The sequence below is a fragment of the Notechis scutatus genome, chromosome 1 (genome assembly GCF_049901735.1).
Source record: "Notechis scutatus isolate UNSWTSFEM ecotype Mainland chromosome 1, rNotScu1.2, whole genome shotgun sequence".
Taxonomy (NCBI): domain Eukaryota; kingdom Metazoa; phylum Chordata; class Lepidosauria; order Squamata; family Elapidae; genus Notechis; species Notechis scutatus.
Window position 1 is genome coordinate 263,960,113 of NC_142009.1, and position 22,802 is coordinate 263,982,914.

General features: G+C 36.5%; 1 long non-coding RNA gene across 1 annotated transcript in view; it reads right to left on the reverse strand.

The window, feature by feature from the left end:
* Positions 1-4,665: 4,665 nt before the first annotated feature.
* LOC148133351 (uncharacterized) overlaps positions 4,666-22,802 on the reverse strand; it is a 335,194-nt gene continuing 317,057 nt past the window's right edge. Inside the window, exon 2 of the long non-coding RNA XR_015746689.1 lies at positions 4,666-4,755. This is a non-coding gene — a long non-coding RNA (uncharacterized LOC148133351). The remainder of the gene's footprint in view (positions 4,756-22,802) is intronic.

Below are 22,802 nucleotides of genomic sequence, written 5' to 3' on the forward strand. Positions count from 1 at the left end.
TTCTCTCAGCTCGTTACGCTCACGCCTTCTTCTGGCTTCTTCTAGTAGCCTGCCTGTTATGTCGGTTAATGAGAGGCTTTCTTTTGGCAATACTTCCAACGAAGTCACATAGTCATCATAGCTTTGATCTAATGAAGATAATATTATGTAGACTTGTTGCAGTTCATTAAATATAAGCTCTTTTTCTTGCAAATCTTGAAAAATGCTCTTCATACAGTTTAAATGAACTAACATATCTCCATTCCTCTGAAGATGCGTTTGAAAAGCTTCCGTGTAAGATTTATATGTGCTCCTACACTGTCCCGAACATAAATCTTCCTGAGGTTCTCCCAGCAGTTTGCAGCATTTTCTTCTCCACGAATATGAACAAGCTGCTGATCACAGAGAGTCAGTCCTGATGCATAAAGCCTGCTCATTCTTCAGTTTAAAGTCTTGTAACTTTTCTTTATCATCATCATCAGCAGGATCCCAGCTACTCACATCTGGTGGGTTTGCTATAATGTCCCACAAACCTTCTCTGCGTAGAAGTAAACTACATTTCATTGACCATGAAACATAGTTTGTTCCATCCAGCCTGGATATCATGGACAGTTGTGACAAATTTACTTGTGCCATTACTCTTCAGATATTTTGACTATTTTAAACTAATTAAAACAGTTTGTTTTTACAGTAATGTGCAACTCACACCAACTCTCTCTGCTATATCCTGGTTAGTTAGACTATGCTGCAAGAGCAAAGTATTGCCTTGCTGGGCCCATAACCAATGTTAGGGTTTTGGAATTAACCCCTAGAAGAGTATTGCAGCAGTAGTCAAGCCAGGAAGCCAAAGGAGAGCGGAAGGGCCCCAGAGTATACACACACTGAACACAAACACTGTTTGTAGTTTAAATAGTTTTTAATCCAGTTAGAGTTTAAGCATTGTCATTCAGTCCATTAAGTCATTCACAGTATTTCCATCCAGTAAGACTCACTAGTATAGTCCAAGTTAAGAGTCCTTGCAATATCTTTATCAGCCGATAAAGATATCTTCTCCTCCTCCGGTTTCACTCTCCAGAGAAACAAACGCTGGATATTCAGTAGAATTACGCAGTAAATCATCAAACAGTAGCAAACAATAACAGTTCAGTCACAGGCACTCACTGTCAGTAATCACAGTTAGTCACAGCAACACACAGTTACAGTTACAGCCAGTCACAGTTACAGTAACAGACAGTTACAGCCAGTAGCTTTCCAGCTTCTAATGCTTCCTTATATTGTAACTTCTAACCGCACCCTTAATCGGCTAATTGCCTGCTGCATTGTGCTTAAAGTGATAAGCACTTAAACCATGATATCTAAGTTTTATATATTTATTCACCCAAACCATATTTGGTATCAATGTTATACCTAACAGGTGTTACTACCAGTTCGGTGACTACGTTTTGCTCGCGTGTGTAAAAAAAAATCAGCTGTGCCACCCGGACAGCTGAAAAGTGCTGTGCACGCGTGTGCAGCATTTGAAAAGCCTCTTTTTTTCTGCTTTTTCAACCTCAGCTGTGCCGCGCAAAGCAGCTGAGGTTGAAAAAGCAGGTAATAAAGGACAGGTAAGAGCCCGGGCAGGCGGGTGGATCAAACAGCAGCAAACACAGAACCAATTTGGTGTCTGCTGCTCTTCAGAGCTAACAGTTCTATAGAACCAGAACCGGTAGCATACCACCCATGAGATAATGACTATATAATATAATACTTCTTAATTTTAATTAAGTCTAAACTAAAACTCAGTTGAATGCATATCTAGGATTTCAAGTTTAATAAACTCAAAATAATAAGATTCCATAATAGGAGTAGTTGTCTTGGCATTACTTTTAAAATGTCATTTTTCTACATGCTTTTATTTGTGTATTAAATGCACCTTCACCCAATATAATGAATATCAATTTCTAAAATTTGTAGTTCAGCCATGAATCAAAATTAATTTTCTGCATAAATTATAGATCCAGTTTTAAGAAGAGTCTTTGGTGGATTTTTTTTTTCTGTCAGCTAATGATGCGATCGGACAGTGGTCACCAAGCTTTATGGCTTGGTGGCCCAGCTGTGTGGGGAAAGGAGAACCGGGCCATGTGAGCAATGGGCTGGCATGCATTTACAGCTCCACTCACACAATAGAGAAGAGAAGACATTGGGTTCAGTTTCACCAATGGTGAGATTCAAATTTTTTTTACTACTGGTTCTGTGAGTGTGGCGTGGCTTGGTGGGTGTGGCTTGGTGGGCATGGCAGGGGAAGGATGATGTAAAATCTCCATTCCTACCCCACTCCAGGAAAGGAAACCATAAAATCTCCATTTCCTCCCCACTCCTGGGGGAAGGTTATTGCAAAATCCCCATTCCCTCCCCACCCCACTAACCTGCTTTCCAGCTCCATTCTCCTGTGCAGGGCAGTAAAAGAAGACCCAGCTAATCAATTAGAACTTGGGAGGCAGAGAATAGAGGGCCAATCACAGGGGGCATGCTCACAGCTCCACTCATGCAAGAGAGAAGTCTTTGGGGTATCACTCACGGGAATGAAGCTACACACACACACTGGCCCACCTCTTGTGCAGCCCAATTCTGAATAGACCATGGCCCAGTAGTGGGCTGTAGCTCAGGATATTGGCGATCCTTTCTATAGGAGGGATCCCCAATCCCGAAAAAAACAAACATAGCAGATTCCACTAATTTCAATCCTTAAAACACCCTGTACACCCAAAATAATAGCAGCACAATTCGAAAGCCTAATGCTCTGGTGGGATAGAATTCACAACTGGGTCAACAAATTCTTCTCTCTCTCTCTCTCTCTCTCTCTCTCTCTCTCTCTCTCTCTCTCTCTCTGTCTCTCTCTCTCTCTCATCAGATTTATATAGCCACCCATCTCCCAAATGTGTTTCTAAGTGGTGTAGAACCACTAGTTGAAACAAACAAAAAATGAAAATCAATTGAACACAAATATAAATAAAATCACAAGACAATGGATCAGCACACACACACACTGTGTAGCTAGGTCCCATCGGATGTAACAACATTAACAGACAGGCCCCCATGTTGTACCTCATGAAACAGGTAGATGTAATTAAACGGAGGGTGTTAGTGCTTAGTTATGCCAGTACAGTTTCCTGTTGGATCAAGGACTAGCAGAGGGACTTTTAAACTTTGATTGTATAAAATATATTCTCAGTATTATTAAGCACACATTTTTATACTATATAAAACCTTGTCAATCTGGTGTTATGAAATCTGACTGGAACAAACCAGGTCTAATCTTATGCTTGTGCACATGTGTTCTTTGAATACTTACAAGAGTTAATAATCTTTATAGAATAATAATCTTAATGAAATCACATAATAAATCCTAAATTAAAATTTATGCAAAAATAAATCTGGTATTTTTTCAACAGCTAAAAGCCCCACATATCCTATTTATTTATTTGTTTGTTTATGTATGTATTTATTAGATTTGTTTGCCACCCATCTTGCTTAGAGGCCACTCTAGGCAGCTTATAAACATTGCATCTTTTTGTAGTGTATCCCATGTGAAAATTTCAAATCAAAGTTACCCTGAATGATATAGATATATACAGAAGTGGAATGGAAGGGTTAATGGCTTTTTGCAGCATGCCCAGGCTTTCAATTAGCATGAGCAGCTGCTTTTAGTTTCCCTCTCAGCTGCTACATTTGTTTTGGGTTGACTTTTTTTAAAAAGGGAGAATGACTGTTTTAAGTTTTCTGCGTTGTTTAAGTGGTTCTTGGCATTGTCCTTTTGGGGTGTACTTCCCTCACTCTGTTTGAAAGCCTCTAATAATGGAGCACCCACAACTACTGAAGACAAGCTATTCCATTGGTTGATTGGTCTCACCATTAGGACATTTCTCCTTAGTCCTAGGTTGTTTCTCTCTTTGGTTAGTTTCCATCCATTGTTTTTTGTTGTGACTTTTGGTGCTAGATTCACTCCCTCATTTTTGTAGAAACTCCTCAAATTTCCTGACTAAATATATAAACCATTATCGTCATTAAATTTTCCTAAAGCTAAAATTCTGAGCTTCCCCAAGATTCATTAACTTACTAAATCGTTGCCTTCATGATTTCAAGGCTTTAAGAACATCAACCGGAAGGAGTTACCTTATGCTAACATGTTTTGAAAATAATTTATTGATAATTATAACCATATACAATCATTATAAACACAAATAAAATAATACTCAAGAAAATGTCTGTGTGCATATGTTTTATTATCCTTCAATTGTACCAATATATTTAATTCTTTAAGGAGTTTTTTGATAGAAAGACAAACTTTTTGGGATTTGTCAGCAATTAATTTTTTTTCTCTAAAGACAGATATTTTAATTATGAACTAAAAGAAAGTTTCTTGTTAAATATTCTCACAATGTATCATAGTGACCTATCTTTTTCCCAAACCATTGTGAAGCATACAAGTTTAAGGAGTATCTTGTTCTTTTTAGAACTTCCTTCAGACAAATCCTGTATAGTGGGATTGCAGAGAAATGAATTTTGATATATTTGTTCTGTTCTGATATTACTTTGATATCTGAAGTCATCTGAGGAGTTTTTGCATCAGAAAACCTGATAAAAACCATTCATAAACCTCATCCAAATGTAAATAACCACTACGAGGCAAATAAATTATATACTGTACTTACACAATGCTCAGTATACACAGTCACATGACATCTTCTTTGGCTTTCATATCTTTAAGTCAGCATGATCATTTGTAGGAGATAATTTCTGAAAAGAATGAAGCAATAAAGCTCTGAATGCAAATTTAGATAATCCTAGATTGGCTTTAAATTGCACAATCGAATCATTTTTACCTAAAAATAAAATATATCAAGCAAGTGTCCTGTTTATCCCTCATTAATTTTGGTGATGCTTGAATATTTATGAGAATGCAGTTCGGGATTTAAAGAAAATTGCCTGATAATCTTCACTGCTAAAATATATGCTGCATAAGTTACAAGGCTCCAGAGTTTTCCTCGTCCCCCCAAGTGTTGCTGTGTTGAGTATCAGACTCCAATTAAGTGTTTTCGATAAATGAAACCAATGAAATAGTACAACCTTGTTAATGAGAGAATATATATATATATATATATATATATATATATATATATATATATATATATATATATATATATATATATACCATTCAAACAAAGCAAGAGGCTAGCACCAAATTTAAAACAGAAACTGCTGCAAAAACCTGACACACACAACCAAGATGAACCCAACACACAAGCCTGATGATGGCAGACGAGATTCTGCTGAAACGTTGCTACAACTTTAAAAGCACAACTATAAAGACATGGGAAAATATCTGAACAAAGCTGAATACCATACATATAAATACCCATGAAAACATAAGAAAACAAATATTGGACCTCTACGGGGAGGAAATAAACAGCTGGACCAAAACCTATGAGAAACTGGAAGTTAAAAGAGCAAGAATACTATGTGACCTCAAATTCCTATGCAGCTACAGAGGCAACAATGCAACACCAACCTGCTTCAAATTAAGATTTCATCACAGCCCAGCAGCTACCAAATATATCCTGAAAAGAACTGAAATGGCTCTACTCAGGAACGAGCTCCACAGAAAGAGATTCCAACTCGACCAGTTAAACAAAGACCTCCTAACCCTACACCTGGAATTGAGCAACAAAATCCACCCTCTACTCTGGGACAAGATAAAACAACTCACAACTTGGAGAGCTGAGACTGAAACCACTTACAAAAATGACAAACTCCTGAAGAAACTAAAGAAATTAGAACATGATAAGAAAGCCCCCAACAACCCACAACAATACCTGAAACAATTAGTATACTTTTCCAAAAAAGAACTGACCAAAACAGAAACAGATGTCCTAACCAAAGGATTCAATCATGCTATTGCAATCCAAAAAAAAAATATCCCCACAGAATCCATCATATGCGGAGTGGAATCCAGTCTAACTAAACTAAATACAGATGAATCTGTTAGAATAAGACACCAAGTTACTAACATCCTATGCACAAGCAAACCACCCAAAAGTAACTTACACAAGGAGGAACAAAGAGCCCTACAAGCCCTAAAGAACGACAGCAGCATAATCATACTTCCAGCAGATAAAGGGGATGCTACAGTAGTAATGGACAGAAAAGACTATGAAACAAAACTGACAGACCTACCCCAAGACTCCACATACAAACCCATAAACATGGACCCAACCACATATCTGGAAAAAACAACCAAGAAGAAAATCATAACCAGCCACATGAGCAAAGAGATCCAGCAGACGATTATCCCAAGAGAAAAATCTTCCAGATCTCCCAAACTATACGGCCTCCCCAAAATATACAAGGAAGGCATACCTCTGAGACCCATAGTCATCTCCGGAGGAGCACCACTACAAAACCTAGCAAAATACCTAGGTGTGGGTCTGGTGTCATTCTTCATGTTAGGTACTCGTTTGTTAATGAGGGCGGGTTTCCAAATGGCTGGTAGGCAGACCAGACCCACACCCACAAAGGCCACACAAGATGCTACCACCACACTTCCATGTAGAAAGCAGATTCACACCCACACAGATGGTGAGACACGACCATGGACCAGAAGCTGTACCGCAGCTGCATCACTACCTGCTTCAAACCCCTCTGACCCATACATGAAGCGAACTGATGCCCAACATGAAGATGTGGCACGACCACAAACGTGAAGCCAAACAGGATCACAGCTCACCAGCTCAAATCCCCCGACAACTAAGACTAACCTGAACATAGCCAAGCCCCCACCTGAACTGAACACACCCCCAGCCAATCAGAACACAGCCAACCCCCCCCAACCAATCAGATCACAGCCAGGCTCCCAACCAATGAGAACACCCCCCCCCCCACCCAATCAGAACACAGCCAAGCCCCCACCCAGTCAAGCCGCACTCCCACTGGCAGTTAAAAGAAAAAACAGCTGCAAGCTCATATTACTCCAAGAAGCACAAAGCTGAAGACACAAGCCTGAAGATGACAAATGAAATTTTGTCAAAACGTCACCAAAATACTTCCAATTTTACGCGGGAGAAAACCCGAATAACCAAAGATCCACATACAAATACCCGCGAAAACCTCAGAAAACAAATATCACTTTTTTCAGTGCCATTGTAACTTTGAATGATCACTCCACACAAGCAAAGTACCAGCAAAGAAAGGGAAAAAATTCCAGAGAAGTTCCTGAGACAGGAAGTCTAGTCCTGCCAAGAATGTAATAAGTATTAATGGAGAGGCAGTTTCTGTAAGCAACACCAGAATGTTTCCTTCCTGCCTTCCTTACAGAATTAGGCCAGTAATTTCTTCTAGCAACCGGTTCTCCGAACTGCTTAGAATGTTAACAACTGGTTCTAGCGAATAGGTGCGAACCTGTAGAATCCCATCCCTGATTCAACTGTTGAACTAAGAAATTTGGATACAATATTAAAATACTTAAGTGTCTGGAGATGTCTATAATTCTGGTAAAAATTGAAAATGGGGAGAAAAAGGACGACCAGCAGCAAGATAGGTAAAGTCAATTGTACCAATGAGGGTTGCATTATTGGAAGATGTGAAACTTGGGGATAGATCATCCTGGATGGTATCTATCAATGTGATCACTAAGAATCAACACTAACATTATTTATTTATTTATTTATTTATTTATTTATTTGATTTGCCAATTGTTTACAAGATAAATAAGTATAAGTGATATACATAGTTGTGAATACATGAAATGGGTACATATAAGATGAAATAAAAGAATAAGAGAAACAATAGGACAGGGACGGTAGGCACGACAGTGCAGACAGACACGCCCTACAGACCTCTTAGGAAGAGGGATAGATAATAGTAGACAGTCTAAGGTTAGATAGATTTTGGGGTTTGGGGAAGAGACTACAAGTCGGGTAAATTATTCCAGACATTGACCACTCAATTGCTGAAGTCAGTTTTTCAGGTAGAATCAAGTTTGGTGCGGTTTATATTTGAGACTCATATAGTCAATTAAAAATATCATTTCCTATTTATTCCTTCCTGCAATTCCATTTCTTCAAGCTTTGAACCTTTTATTGATACAGATTGTAGTTTTATTCCCCATAGGTAAAGTAGAAAGAGAAAGCCATGGGGATGCAAATCCAGATCTAGCTTTTTTTTTCCTCCCAAACAATTGCAATGATTAGTCTCTTAGTAACAAATACATTATCTCATATAAGTTCTGTTTACCTGGCTTTATCTAAGTCAAGAATACCATCCTTTTCCCTAAACTTAGCTTTACCCTACTTTTTAAACAGAAGTTTTACTTTATATATCAATTCACCTTCATAGTAAACTGAAGATTCTTTACACACACACACACACACAACACATACTTACACACACGAATATATTATGATATAGACTAACAGAACACAAAGAGAGAGAGAGATATTGTGTGTGTGTATACACCTATATAATAAAATATACCATCCCACTTATGGATAACTCTTGGGTCTAGACCTTAAATAATAGCAAGAATAGATCTAAGGAAGTATTCTATAGAGCTCTTAAATCATATTGGCAAGTTACCCAATTTATCAAGAAGATAAATGACAATTCTCCAGAGATATGTAACTAAAGTATACCAGAAGAGTACATTGAGATGCATCTTGGGATATATACTTTGTGGGTTTATTTGAACTTCCACTGAAAACATGTCACTGTTTTTGGCAAATGGCAGACTTGTAAAAAGTTTTCCTTAATCTAACAGGCCACAACTCTTCAGCTGCTGTTGTCACAAACAAGCTTAAGATGATCAATCAAGTAAAAGAACTGGAAATTAAATAATCAAAAAAGGAACTGGGAGAAAATGCTAAACTTGTCTTTACTTTGAATAAAACATTTTAATAAAGAGATGGGAGGATCACAATGCTTTTATCCCATATATGTTACAAGACAGAAGTCCTGTTAATTAAGCATGAATCACCAAACATTTCCTATGGGAAACCAAGACTCAATAACATCTAGGCTTGGCACAAGAAGACCAAGCTTTACAGGTAATAATAAGCAAAAACATTCAGTTAAGACAGCCTAACTTTTGGAAGAGAAAGAAGGAAGGAAGATGTAGGAATTCAAAAAATTTGTGGCAACATACTATTTTTCTTTCAGAAAAACTATTATAATATCAAGGTTAACCAGGTCAGGAAATGGATACTACTGGAAAAACTAGAACTCTATAGAAATAGGCTATAGTCACAAACACCTGGCAATGTTTCTCTTTTCCTCTGCATTATACTGTACTAACAAAATAGAGTCAAATCTTGAATTTCTTTCCTATCTCTTCCTGCTTCCCTGGGCTAGGTTCATATTTTCCTAATGGCTACTACATATCATCTTCAAGGTGATATTTACACTCCTTTATACATAAAAGCTTCTATCTCTGGGAGTTTTCATATGAAAGGAAATCTTCATATGAAAAAAATGAAATTCTCAGAAACAACCCATTTTACTTAACTAGGTTGTTTGTATGAGTTAAGTTTCATGATTAACTCATGACACTTGGATTTCATAAAATGTGTGTTCAAGGTTTAATATATCTGTGAGAAAAGGATTCCAGAATAGAAACAATTTCAGAAATGCTGGATTTTGTTTGAACATGCTGGATCTTCTTAATTGTGGCTTTTGTTCTTATTGACTAGGGTGTATCATGTACGGGGATCATATCCATGTAAGTATGATACTTCCATATTTATTATTCCTACTTGCACATTTATTATTCCTAATGCTATCCATGCTCTCCATTTAAATCAGATAATTGAGAGAGTAAAGCAAATTAAAATTAAATCCCCAAAATGTTTTTCTTGACTCTTGATGAATGTACCTTTTGTTTTATGTATACTGAGATTATTTGCACCAAGACAAATTCCTTGTGTGTCCAACCACACCTTGGCCAATAAAGAATTCTATTCTTCTATGTTTTGTGAGTGCAAGTTCTCTTTCAACCATTCTGGGATGGCAGCAGAACTGGACTTTGTAATGCAAAAAGAGAGATTGGGGGCAGGGATTCAATATCTCCCTATTGTTTTGAAGGGTACAACATATCAAAGATAAAAATGTTGTAGGGGAAAGCAACAAAGCATGGTGTTTTACAACATCACTCCCATTGGAGTTACAATAAAACCCAAAGTCAAACCTTGGGAAGTACGTCATACATTGATTTGTTTTTGAAGTTTTGATGGTCTATGGGATGCTGTGTAATCTTTCTTAAACCCTGAAATAAAAAGTATAGATGGTTTTCAGAAGATCGAGCCATTTGCTCTGCCATATATGTAATGGATTGCTTGCAGAGATCATGCCTCCATTATTTGTGATACCACCTTTTTCACATCATAATCACATTATTTGTGATACCACCTTTCACAATAAGTATGTAAGGAAATCAACAATATACCACCAGAAGGAAGACCAGACTAAAAGAAATAAGATCAAGACAAAATGTTCTTGAATTTTTATTCCAGGAAATGTTTAAAGAGAAGTTCAGTAGTTGAGGTTGTTTGTTTGGACAATTTTTATGCCATATGTCATCCATGTAATATGAATGATTCAGGTATTAATTCCAGCAGTACAATTTTAGACTGCTGGAGACAAGAAATGGGGAAAGGGAAACTACATGCAGTCATGGATTGCTGATCCCATCTTAGTGGCTACACAAGTCTGTATTCAACAACTGTGCTATCCAAAAGTTCACTTTTGAAATGTACTCTATTCTAAAGAATATTACTTTAAGAATTATATAAAATATTCTAGCTTGGTGGGATAAACATACTCTTGATCTGACACTACTATAGTTGTTATGGTTGGCACACCATGAGCCAGATGTTTAGGCTGGATTCAGCAATTTTGTCCACCTCTCAAATCCTTCCCAAGGAACTGTGATGGGCAGATATTTTTGTTTAATAATATTAAAGGTATTTTTTGCAGTTTGTAAACTACTCCAAGTAAAGCTGCTTTTTACAATTGACTAATGATGATTTTGTCAATGTATTCAAATGGTGCTCTAGATGTTTGAAATTTCACTTAAGGTCCCTTTCCTCTTCATGCTATTTTTTCTTTCTTTTGCCATAGTCATTCTACTTTTAGTTGCTGATCTTTAATTTAGGATTTTCAAAATAATTATAAATAACTGTTTTACAAATAGTTATTATATAATTAATATTTTAAGATGTATGAAATATAATACATATTTGATAAATAGCATATATTGTAAAAGTTAATATTATTAGGCACAACAACAATAAAAATCATGAGAGCTACATTTTGGTAATAATACATTAGAATAAAATAAAATAAAATGAGTGGAAATGGAGTACAGTGGACTGTAATGAAACAGAGTAAAATCAAATAATATATTGGTAACTAGCTATTGGTATGTGTATTTGCTATAAAAATAAATGAAAAAAAGGAAGATGAGAAGCCTACTCTACTGAATATAGAGCAATAAAGGAGAACATTTGTAACTCAAGGTTGAAATGAAGGGTCCTTGGTGCTCTCTGATCTTGGTTGTTTTCTTGCAGATGTTTTATTACCTGAAGTAGGTAACATCATCAGTGCCAGTAAACTAGCATTGATGATGTTGCCTAGTTTGGGTAATGAAATGTCCACAAGAAAACAACCAAGCGCAGAGAGCATCAAGGACCCTTCACTAAATATATAACCTGAGGTCTCAATCTAGTTAACAAGTTGAATTATTTATCTTAAAGCAAGAGGGGACAGGATGCATTCAGTGATTTCTGATGTCAGGAATATCTAACATGGAATACATTTTTTTAAAAAAATGACACAAAATGCTCCTGAACTGGAAAAGAAGTACTGCATCATTAAAAACAAACAAATAAATAGGCTAGCAATCAGTCACCCATTGGCTCTAGAAAGACATTACAGGAAAAACAATAGAACCAGACAATTTCCAAAAATGATCTTTATAAAGACAGAGTCAAAACAGAATAAAAGAACATCACTATTTGTCATCTACAGCTCATAGCTCAAACTAGTCAAACATATTATTAATAATGTACACTCATATAGGACAATGGCATTTCCATTGCTAAGTAAGACAGTTGTAAAGTGACTTGTGCCCAGTTTTGTGATTTTTTTTTGTTATGATTGTGAATCACTGCAGTTGTTAAGCAAATCATGTCATCATTAAGTAAATCCAGCTTTCCACATTGACTTTGCTTGTCAGCAGATAGCTGGGAAGGTCGCAAATGGTGATCATATGACCATGGGATGCTGCAACCATTGTAAATCAATACCAATTGCCAAGCACCCAATAGGGTGGGGATGCTGCAAAGGCCATAAGTAAAAGGATCAATTGTAAGTCACTTTTTCCAGTGTTTTTGTAACTTCAATGATTGCTAAACTACTAGTTGTAAGGAACACATGTCCAGTTCTCAACATGTGGGGGAAGTGGGAACTTTATCAGCATGACTAAATGAGAGATTGCTGACTTCACATACATGAAAAGGTATCAGATTACTACAAACAGTCTCAACAAACAAATTAATTGTTAATTAATAAACTCAGTGTGTTCATGGACATAAATAATCTGCAACTGCATAAGTGCATGCAATGTGCTTCTTTCCATTTCGTCCCAATCTAAATCTTATTTCAGTTTACCCATTCCATTGGAAGTGAGCTGAAAATACTGTATAACCCTTAGACTGAAACTTGTGCCAAACTCCTGATTTTTAAAAACAATATTCTCTCTCCTTTGCCCCCTCCCTTCCCTTCTTCTCTCCTTCCTTCCTCTCTCAATGTAAAATATTAACAGATTCGTGAAGTTTTTTTTGAAACTTAGACAGATTCCAATCAATCAAACAGATAAATGCATATATAGGGAACTAAACCACTGTAAAAAATAAAAACATAAATAATGGTTAGATTATGAATGAATAAATCCTAATTGATAATAAGAGTGTGATTAAGGATTAGTAGACATTTTTGATCTCACAGGCATTAGTCATTTTAAATAATATAACTTATATGTTACTTGAGCATCAATTGTGTAGAATAAGAAGAGATTGTTATAGCCCACTGAGACCCACATTTCAGAACAAAATGTTTTATGTGCAGTCAGAGCTCAAATATCTCATATAAAATGGCTTTTGGTCAATTGAGAACTGTCCAACTAGATCTGATTGAGGTAAATTGTGTGGGTGATGAAAGATATTGACCTGGAATTTTGTTTTTAGTCATACTGTTACATATGATTTTATTTATTTTTTCTATTTTGCTCTGGCCATATGGCTAATCAATAAAGTGCTACTGCTACCGGTATCTCAAAATGAGTTTTGGGTTTCAATGGAACAGGAATTTGGAATTTGTAGCAGTAGATCTGAACATACTTAATGGTTTAAAGTGTTTAATCATCTCAAATGTTATCTTCCTTGCGCTTAAATCCATAATATCTGGATGTGCAAACTTAAAATGAAAGATGAACTGATGATCGAGAAATGAAGCCAGGAGATTCATTTTAATCTTAAATTTAGCATGTACAAAAGTTGAATAACACCTGAATACACCCGAGAAAGGACAAAACTGGACAAATTTGAAAAATTTGAAAATATCTCGGTACTGAGTAAATAACTCCTTCAATTCAAATTAAAGTGTAAGTCAAAGTGCACTTTAAGCAAGCAACTTTAGTTTTTTTTCTTCTTCAAGAGAATATTTAATTAGACATGAAAGATGTAACAGGGTTACTAGCAACAGAACATTGTTCATGTAATCTCAGTTTAATTCTCTTCATTTTCTTCTCACAATCTGGCTATAAATTAGTCTTCTGGAATAATAATTAAATGAATCAGGAATAGTTTTAACATTATAAAATTAACATAGCATGTTCATCACATAAAGGGACAGTGACCACTTTTCTTTTCTTTTTGTATTTACAGCATCAGTTCCTACCATTGTTAAATCATCAATAATTATCACATTATTTGCAGGCAAACCTTTTCTCAGGCGTTTCTCCCTGTCCTTTTGATCTAGAAAGGGAAGCATGCTGCAGAACTTGTTAGTCAAAGAATGTCATATTATGGGAACAAAGAAGAGGACCTTTTCAGTTGTTGCCAGTCCATATGGAATATGGGTCACTTTGAGATTGGATTGGTACCAACCATACCAATTTTAGGGAGTGGCCATGAAGATCTGATTAGGTTCTCAGGCTTGGGGGCCAGAGAGTTACTGGAAGACTATAATGTATTATGTAGTTTTTTTATTTATTTATTTTTTAAAATAAACTTTATTAGTCTTTTGTATATTTTAAAAATAAAACAAAAATGAGTATCATGACATTAACAGTTTTGTGACATCCATCTCATCCATTTCTATCTTTTGTACATATTTACAAATATATACAATTTTGTGCGAATATATACATTTAATGTATAAGTTGCTTATCTTTAATTCCTTCATGTATTATGTAGTTTAATCAGCCTTAGTCTCTTGGCTGATTAATGTGTTGCTATATTTTACACTATGTTTTGTGCTGTTTTTACCCACTGTAAGTTGTCCAGAGTCACTATGTGAGATGGGTGAATAAATTGAATAAATAAACTTACATTTGTGGACCAATGTGAAGATAAAAGTAATCAAATCTCCCACCAAACATGATGTTCAATGCAATAAGGTTTACATGCCTTCATTATAAATAGGGTTGCTTAATCTACATAAAAACATAAACAGGAGCAACCCATAAAAATTAAAAGTCAGGGCACAGGATGCTATTCCCAATGAAGCCTTTTTCTTTGCTTGTTGTTACAATGTTAAGTACCATGGAGAGCAAGGTTGTCAAACTCACAGCCCATGGGCGGAGAGGGCCAGGCCCCGCCCCCCCCCCTCCCGAATAGAAAAAAAAAAAAGTCAGAAAACACCGGGGGGGGTCGTGATGCCCCTGTCCCCAATGGGACTGCTGTGCCACAAACTGGTACTAAATCTAAAAATAAAATACTCCTTCAAAATTTTTTCCCCCCCATCCCCCCTCCTTTTGGAAACCCATGCCCAGTTTAGTAAAAAGGAAAAAAGTCATGATACATCATGTGATGATGCCACGAGTTTGACACCCCTGATGTAGAGTATGTCTAGAAGATTGAGTGTCATTCCTGTTCCTGGATCAGCTGAAAATATGGAAGGAACTTCTGATGATGCACCATCTAACTGGTACTAAATATTAACATAGACGGATCTCCTTCAGGATGTTTTGTTCCCAATCTGGCCCTTCAGCTTTTGGAAAGAGAAAGAACAATCTATCAACCAATCCAAGATAGATGGGTAAATGTTAGATAGATGTGAGACAGATAGACAGATATTCAATTTTTTAGCTATGAACAAATCTACAAGTTTAACAAACGTAGACGAGCGTTAAAAAAAAACCCCACCAGAATTCCTATATTGCATTTGAGATTCATTCTCTTTTATCTAGTGAAAAGTGCCCGATGTAGACAACTAGGCCACTTTAGATATTGGGAACCATATTTCTTATTGGCCTCAACAAGCATGGCCAATAGCAAGGAAATGAAGTTGTCATCCAAAATATCTGGAAGATATCAAGTTGTTTATGCCTGTTCTACACAACTTTGCTCCCCATTTCACATCCTTTTTACATATGGATATTGGCCTAGTATTAGTTAGCCAAATGCTTATTGAAAGAGGTAGTGAAAAGCAATAACCTGGCAAGACATGAAATAGCTGTTTGAACCAGTCCTTTAATGACAAATTGATGAGCAATAGACTGACACAGTGAGAAATAGCTTGATCCTGCACAATAACAATCTAATTCTAGGCTTTGAATGAGGAGTTGATGACAATAGCTGAGACAATACAACCAAGCTAGCTAAATGTGTTATAAATGGGCAATTGCTGAGAAATAATCTCAGCATGCAGCAGAACAGACAGGCGGTATATTGAATCACGAACAATTAGCAATAGCAAAACCGGAATCTATGAAAATTGCTGATGGAATGCTACAATACTGCAAAATTTAGCTCCTAAATGTCTGGATGGTTTACCAAGTTAGAGTCAAGCATCTTGGCATCTTAAGAGCTATGGTGGTGCACTGGTTAGAATGCAGTATTGTAAGCTAATTCTGCTGACTGCCAGCAATTCATTTCTCACTGGCAAAAGATTGACTCATCCTTCCATCCTTCCAAGGTCAGTAAAATGAGGACCCAGATTGTTGTAAACTGGTTAGGGAATAAACTGTAAACTGTAAACTGCTTAGGGAGGGCTATAAAGCACTATGAAATAGTATATACATACTATTGCTATATTAAGAATTATTTTTAATCCACAAGAAAATAAACAGTGTAATTTATCTGTTTATAAGTATAAATAAAATGTATTTACATGTGTGAATTTTAACTGACATTAAAGTGTTTGGTCTCCATTGATTAAAATAATGAATATATTATATTAATACTATTCTGCATTGTTAAAGAACTTTATGTGCAAATGAAATGATTTTCCTCAAAATGATTGTGTTAAATAAGTAGTGTCTCAGGCTGTCCAAAAATATCAGACTAAAGTGCTGGGGATACTTAAAAGTAAGTTACTGGCTAGGGTGATGCAAACAAAGCTCCAACTATTTTTATATATAAAAAGGTTATATCTTTGTATCTCTTCATTTATATTTTATCTATATCATTTATATCTACATCTACAATTATCTATCATCTGTCTGTCTGTCTGTCTGTCTATTTATCTATCCATCTACAGGTAGAGCTTTGTTTGCACAGTTGTAGCATCATCTTGAGTTTTTGACTTTTGATCATCTTCTTTCTGTATACCCATGCAGAGTTTACATGTGTATAAGAAAATAACTTTTGCAGTGAAACAAATCTACAAACAAATCAATTTTCAATGCATTTTTCATGACAGAGAAGCTGTCATAACATTTGCTAAAAGATCATTTGATCTATTCTGAAAAATACCAAGCCACAGAAGTGAGAATCTGAACCCTCCTAAAGTCAAATCATCCATGAGGCACCACAAATTTAGCATTGCTAACACTGAAGTAAACAGTTCACATTCATAATAGATGTTGAAAGGTTCAGTATTAAACATATCCTCTCTTGAGTGACAGATCACTGAATTCAAAATGGGACTATTAATTTTTAGCTCTACCTTATGCCAACTGATCTTTATGTTGACAGGACCAATTTTCTTGTGTTGACTTTGATACCTATGGGGGATGTCTCTTTCTCTTTCTGAAGTTTTGAAACTAGAAACTCATAACTTTCTGAGGAGCTTTTTTTGGCTTTAATCAAAAACCAAGAATGTACTCATCTTTTAATAGTAGTGCTAGAGGCTACATTTCAAGAAGGAAACAAGATCAGGTAAAAGCAGGGCAGAGGCTAAGACAAAAGCAAACAAAGCAAATGCTGTGAGATAGTTATTTGATTGTATTTAATTCAAATTGAATCAGAATTAAAATCTCATTAAATTAATTAAATGTAAATTAATTACTTAAAATGTGATAAAATTACTTCCAATCAACTGTATTTGTTTCATTAATGTGATAGCTTTCTCTCATATTTTGTGGATGGATGGATGGCACTGGCAAATTTTGGAGGTGCTCCAAAAGCTTTGAAGAGATTTGAGGTTTTGAAATAGAGTCCTGGAGTCTAAGCCACGAAACTCTGCTGAGCCCTGGTGAACATTGTGGTTTATCTGTTTTAGAACACTCTGGGACAATGTATGGCTCAAATGACTACCTGCTTTCTTTTGAAATTGCATGGGAAGAGAAGGAAAGGAAGACAAGCAGAAAAATATGGAGAGGAAAAAAGTACTTGCATCAGAAATCTGTTTCCAGCTAGTAGAATATTCTTGGGTAAGGACAATGAGTGAGAAGATGGCGACCAAGGCAGATGCATAGTCACGCCACTGGGAGCCCAAAGGAGAGAAAAGTACAAGTAACTAAATTCAGAGACAGGAGTAGGACTAACAAAAGTAACAAAAATACATAGATTAGGTCCTAGGGATCTACAAAGTAGCAGCATAAGGATTTGGACAAAGGCAGCCAGCCAATCCGGACTGAGGGTCTCTCACCAGGGTCCAGGAATCCCATCTTGAGCAGCTTCCCTTTCAGCTACCTGGAGAGGAAAGAGCTGCCTAGTGAAAAGAAGCTACCTGGTCTAAAGAATCTGCCTGGTCTCGAGAGAGGGAAGCCGACGCGGGGAACGAACAAGCTGTGGGTTTGCTGCAACTGCCGGCAAGGACTGCAAGCTGAGAAGCAACCCAACTACGGGTGAGTGTCTCCCCCGGCTCTTTATAGATCAGAGATGCATTTTTCAGTGGGAGGAAGGAGCGGGTAAATGGCTCGAAGATTTACTGTGGACCCGAGTCAGAAACAACTTAAAAAGCAAAGACTCCAGATTAAGCAGAATTCTAACTCTGGAAGTTAAATAGCAGCTTGAGAAAAGAATGATTAAAGGAGAGAGAAAAAGGGGGGACTAGAGAAGAAAAAGAGGTGTGAAGAAAGTTTTTATTCAGGAAAACTGCCTTTTGAAACTGAGATTGATTGTGAATTCTGATGATGGAAGAACTGGAATGAAGTCTACAGTCTCCATTTAAATCAAATCACCAATTGGGGAGAACAAAGGAGACTCATGGAGAATTGATAGTCTCTCTATAAATCACTCAACTCCATTTAAATCACCCAGCTGATTTGTCAGCCTGAATTTAAATTCCCACTCAACTGATTGGACAACCTCCACTAAACCCCCACCCAAATCTCATCCTTTCCAAACTCCAAAGTAGATGATTGGTGAGCTCATTCAAATCTTCTCCATTCAAATCTATAAAACAACAACACTTCCTCTTTAAAACAAAAACAAAACAAAAACCAAAAAATGTGGCTTTAAGGAAAAACAAAGGAAATTTACACAACAAACCTCCAATACTTTACTACCTCCACTATTTCAGTCCAACCTCAAGTCCAAATATTTATAGATAATGCTTTGTCTATAATAATTATTTATCATATAATAGTATAATAATTAATTGTTAAATGACCACTAATTTACTGATTCATTGAACTGAGATTTAATACTGTATCATTGATAATCTAGTCTATTGATTGATTCTTAGTAAAAAGTTGATTAATTGATTTTTAGTAATAAGTAACCTTACTTTTGATTTGTTCTCTAACTTATCAACTAACATTTATTAATTACCAACATTCAGTAAGTAAATGTCTACCTATCACATTAATTAGCTGTTGTAATTGTTTAATGTACTATTGCCATTGACCATGCCAGCCAGAAACTCCAGAAACTCCAAATCCTCCACTACCAAAGAACAACAAAAAATATCTCTACCAGACTCCTGTACATGCTTCAGTTGTCTTAAAACCATCAATGAAAGTGAAAATAACATCAAATGCTACCTATGTGACAATCAAGCCCACCTTGCCTGCTTAAACTTAAAGATGTAGCTGATCTCCTAAAAGCATCAGATACATTCCCTTGTCTATGTCCATCATGTTTTCCTAAGCTAAACAAACCAAGTACCCTGCCTGACAGAGTTGATAGCATAGAATCACTCATGCACTCAGTAGAAAAATGCTTAGCAACACGTTTTGAAACAATTATACAAGAAAGCCTAATTTCTCTTGAAAAAAAAAATACAGCACTGATAAGCGACTACCTATCAGCTCAAAATCAAATCCCAACCCAACAACCACTACCACAACTACTACCTCAACTACAATCACAACTACAACCAAAAGTAACCACCAAACCACAACCACAAATAATTACTATCCCATCAAATAATTCCACAAATGATATCCCCTTACTCATCAGAGACATCATGGAACGTGATCAGAAATGACCAAATGCCATCTTATTTGGTCTTGAAGAAACCAATGAATCAGATGACATCACCAAAGTTTGTAATACCATAAGCAACTCAAATACAACAAACATCCCTCCTGAAGATATCATTGAAATAACCAGAGATGGCCCTGAGTCCAAATACAATGATGGCTCAGTGGCCCCAAAATTTTGTAGAGTTGTTTGCAAAAATGAATCCACCAAACATATATTCATTCATACAATAAACGCCATTGCAAAAACCAATCCCAACCACAAAAAACTTTGCTCAAGACCAGACTTATCCATACTGCAAAGAATCCGCTCACGTGAACTCCGCAATGAACTCAAAAGACGTCTAGACAATGGAGAGAAGGATCTCTACATTGACTACTGTGCTGATTGTATCAAAAGTAAGTGGGTCACACAACCCACAACTCCACATCCAACCCTACCTCATCCAACCCACCATCACTCAACTAGGCACGCACACTCCTAACTACTTCAATTCCAACCACAACTGGCCTTCAAAGCAAGCTACACAATGCAAGAAGCCTTGTGAATAAAATACCTGAATTTCCCCTCTTACTAAATATGGTTAAATTCAACATCATATTTGTCTGTGAAACATGGCTCAATGCATCTCTCCCTGACTCCATTACCACAGTAAGAGACTATCATGTTTACAGATCAGATCGTGAAATCCGTAGAGGAGGTGGTGTTGCTATCTTCTATAAAAGTCCTTACATCTAAAAAACATCCAAGTTACCCAGGAGCTTGCTCTTCCTGAGACCATTGTCTGTGAATTGTCCTTAAATATCACATTTTGATTCTTACTATGTTACAGAGCCCCTGATTATGACATCGAACATGTAAACAAGCTAAATTCACGACTAACATGGGCAACATACTGCCCACACACTTTTATCTTTCTTGGTGACTTCAATCTACCTCACATTAACTGGACCCTAAACGAATGTACAACTGAACCCATATATGCAACCTGATACAATGCTGTAACAAGCCTGGGACTGGAACAACTAGTAACCAACAATACTAAACTTAACAACTGCCTCGATCTCATCTTCTGCAATAGTTTGAATTCAATTTACAGAATACAAATTAAAGAACCCTTTTCCAACAGTGACCACAGCATGATTGACTTTTGTCTCAACATACATCCACACAAAAATCAACATAACAATGTGATCCCCAATTATAGCTTCAAAAAAGCAACTATGATCTTATAGACAACGATCTCTCATCCCTTAATTAGCAATTTCTATTCACTGGATGCAATACTGTTGAAGACCATTTCAACATATTTTTACTTGAAGTCAAAAGAGTCATCAAACTATATGTACCATTAACAACTCCCAAAACCAGAAAAAACAAATTACCCATAACAATAAGGAAGCTTCAATCCAAAAAGAAATCACTTTGGCGAAAAAACAAATCTGGTCACGTTGCCAACTTCAAAAGCCAATACAAAAATTTATGCCACCAGATAAAGACTGAATGCACCAATTATCACAGTAAACAAGAGGAAAACCTTCTACGCACCAATTCCACCCGCGCTTTCTACAATTTTGTAAACAACAGACTAAAAGACTCAAGGTCCATCCCACCCCTGAAAGGACCTAATGGTAAAGACTGCAATGATGACACTATTAAAGTCAACCTCTTTAACACATTCTTTAGCTCAGTATTTGTAAGCAGCAATGGATCGTGCCCAGTATTTCCTAGTCGAACCACAGACAACTACAATGATCTAATACATATAAATTTTACAGTAGACAATGTGGAAAAAGCACTACGCAATCTAAAACCATCTCTATCTATTGGACCGGATGGAATATGTGCCTACTTCTTAAAAAAGCTACCCCACTGCCATAGCCGAACCTCTAAGCATAATCTTTGAAAAATCTTTCAGGACCAGCTCCTTGCCTAACCTATGGTCACAAGCCACTGTCATCCCCATCTTCAGAAAGTGAGACCCCAGCCTAGTTGAAAATTACAGACCAATCTCTTTATGCTGCGTCACCTGTAAAGTCATGGAATCAATTATTAACCAATCCATTATCCTCCACTTAGAGACAAACAAGCTACTCTCTAATAAACAATTTGGTTTCAGAAAAAAAACTATTCTGCAACTCTTACACTGCAAAAACATATGGACTACACAACTCGATCAGGGCAAAGCATTAGACGCAATCTACATAGACTTATGTAAAGGCTTTGATCCAGTGGTACACGACAAACTACTCCCAAAACTAAAATCTTATGGTATCTCTGGACCTGCATTACTGGATAGAAGCATTGCTGTCAAACAGACAACAAATGGTCAAAATTGGGAGCATCCTATCAAATTCTGGACCTGTCAACAATGGTGTTGTTGACACCATTGGCAGTGTTCTAGGACCAACTCTCTTCATACTCTATATAAATGACCTCTGTGATCATATTAAGAGTAACTGCATTCTCTTCGCTGATGATGTAAAGCTATTCAACATCACAGACAATACTGCTACCCTTCAAAAAGACCTCGACTATGTATCAGAATGGTCAAACAAATGTCAACTTCAAATCTCAACAAATAAATGCTCTGTCTTACATATTGGCAAAAAAAATCAGAAAATAAAATACAGGCTGAATAGTCAAGACCTTGTTGATGATCCAAACCCTGTCAAGGATCTTGGAGTATTCGTCTCTAATGATTTTAGTGCTCTAGTGCACTCCTCTACTCGTTGCAGAATACCTTATGCCACCAGACTTGAAATTCTAGACCTAGAAAACCTAGAACTACACCACCTTTGGTCCGATCTAAGTATAGTATATAAAAACATACATTGCAATGTCCTACCTATCAATCAATACTTCAGCTTCAACCATAACAACATAAGAGCACACAATAGATACAAACTCAAGGTTAATTGT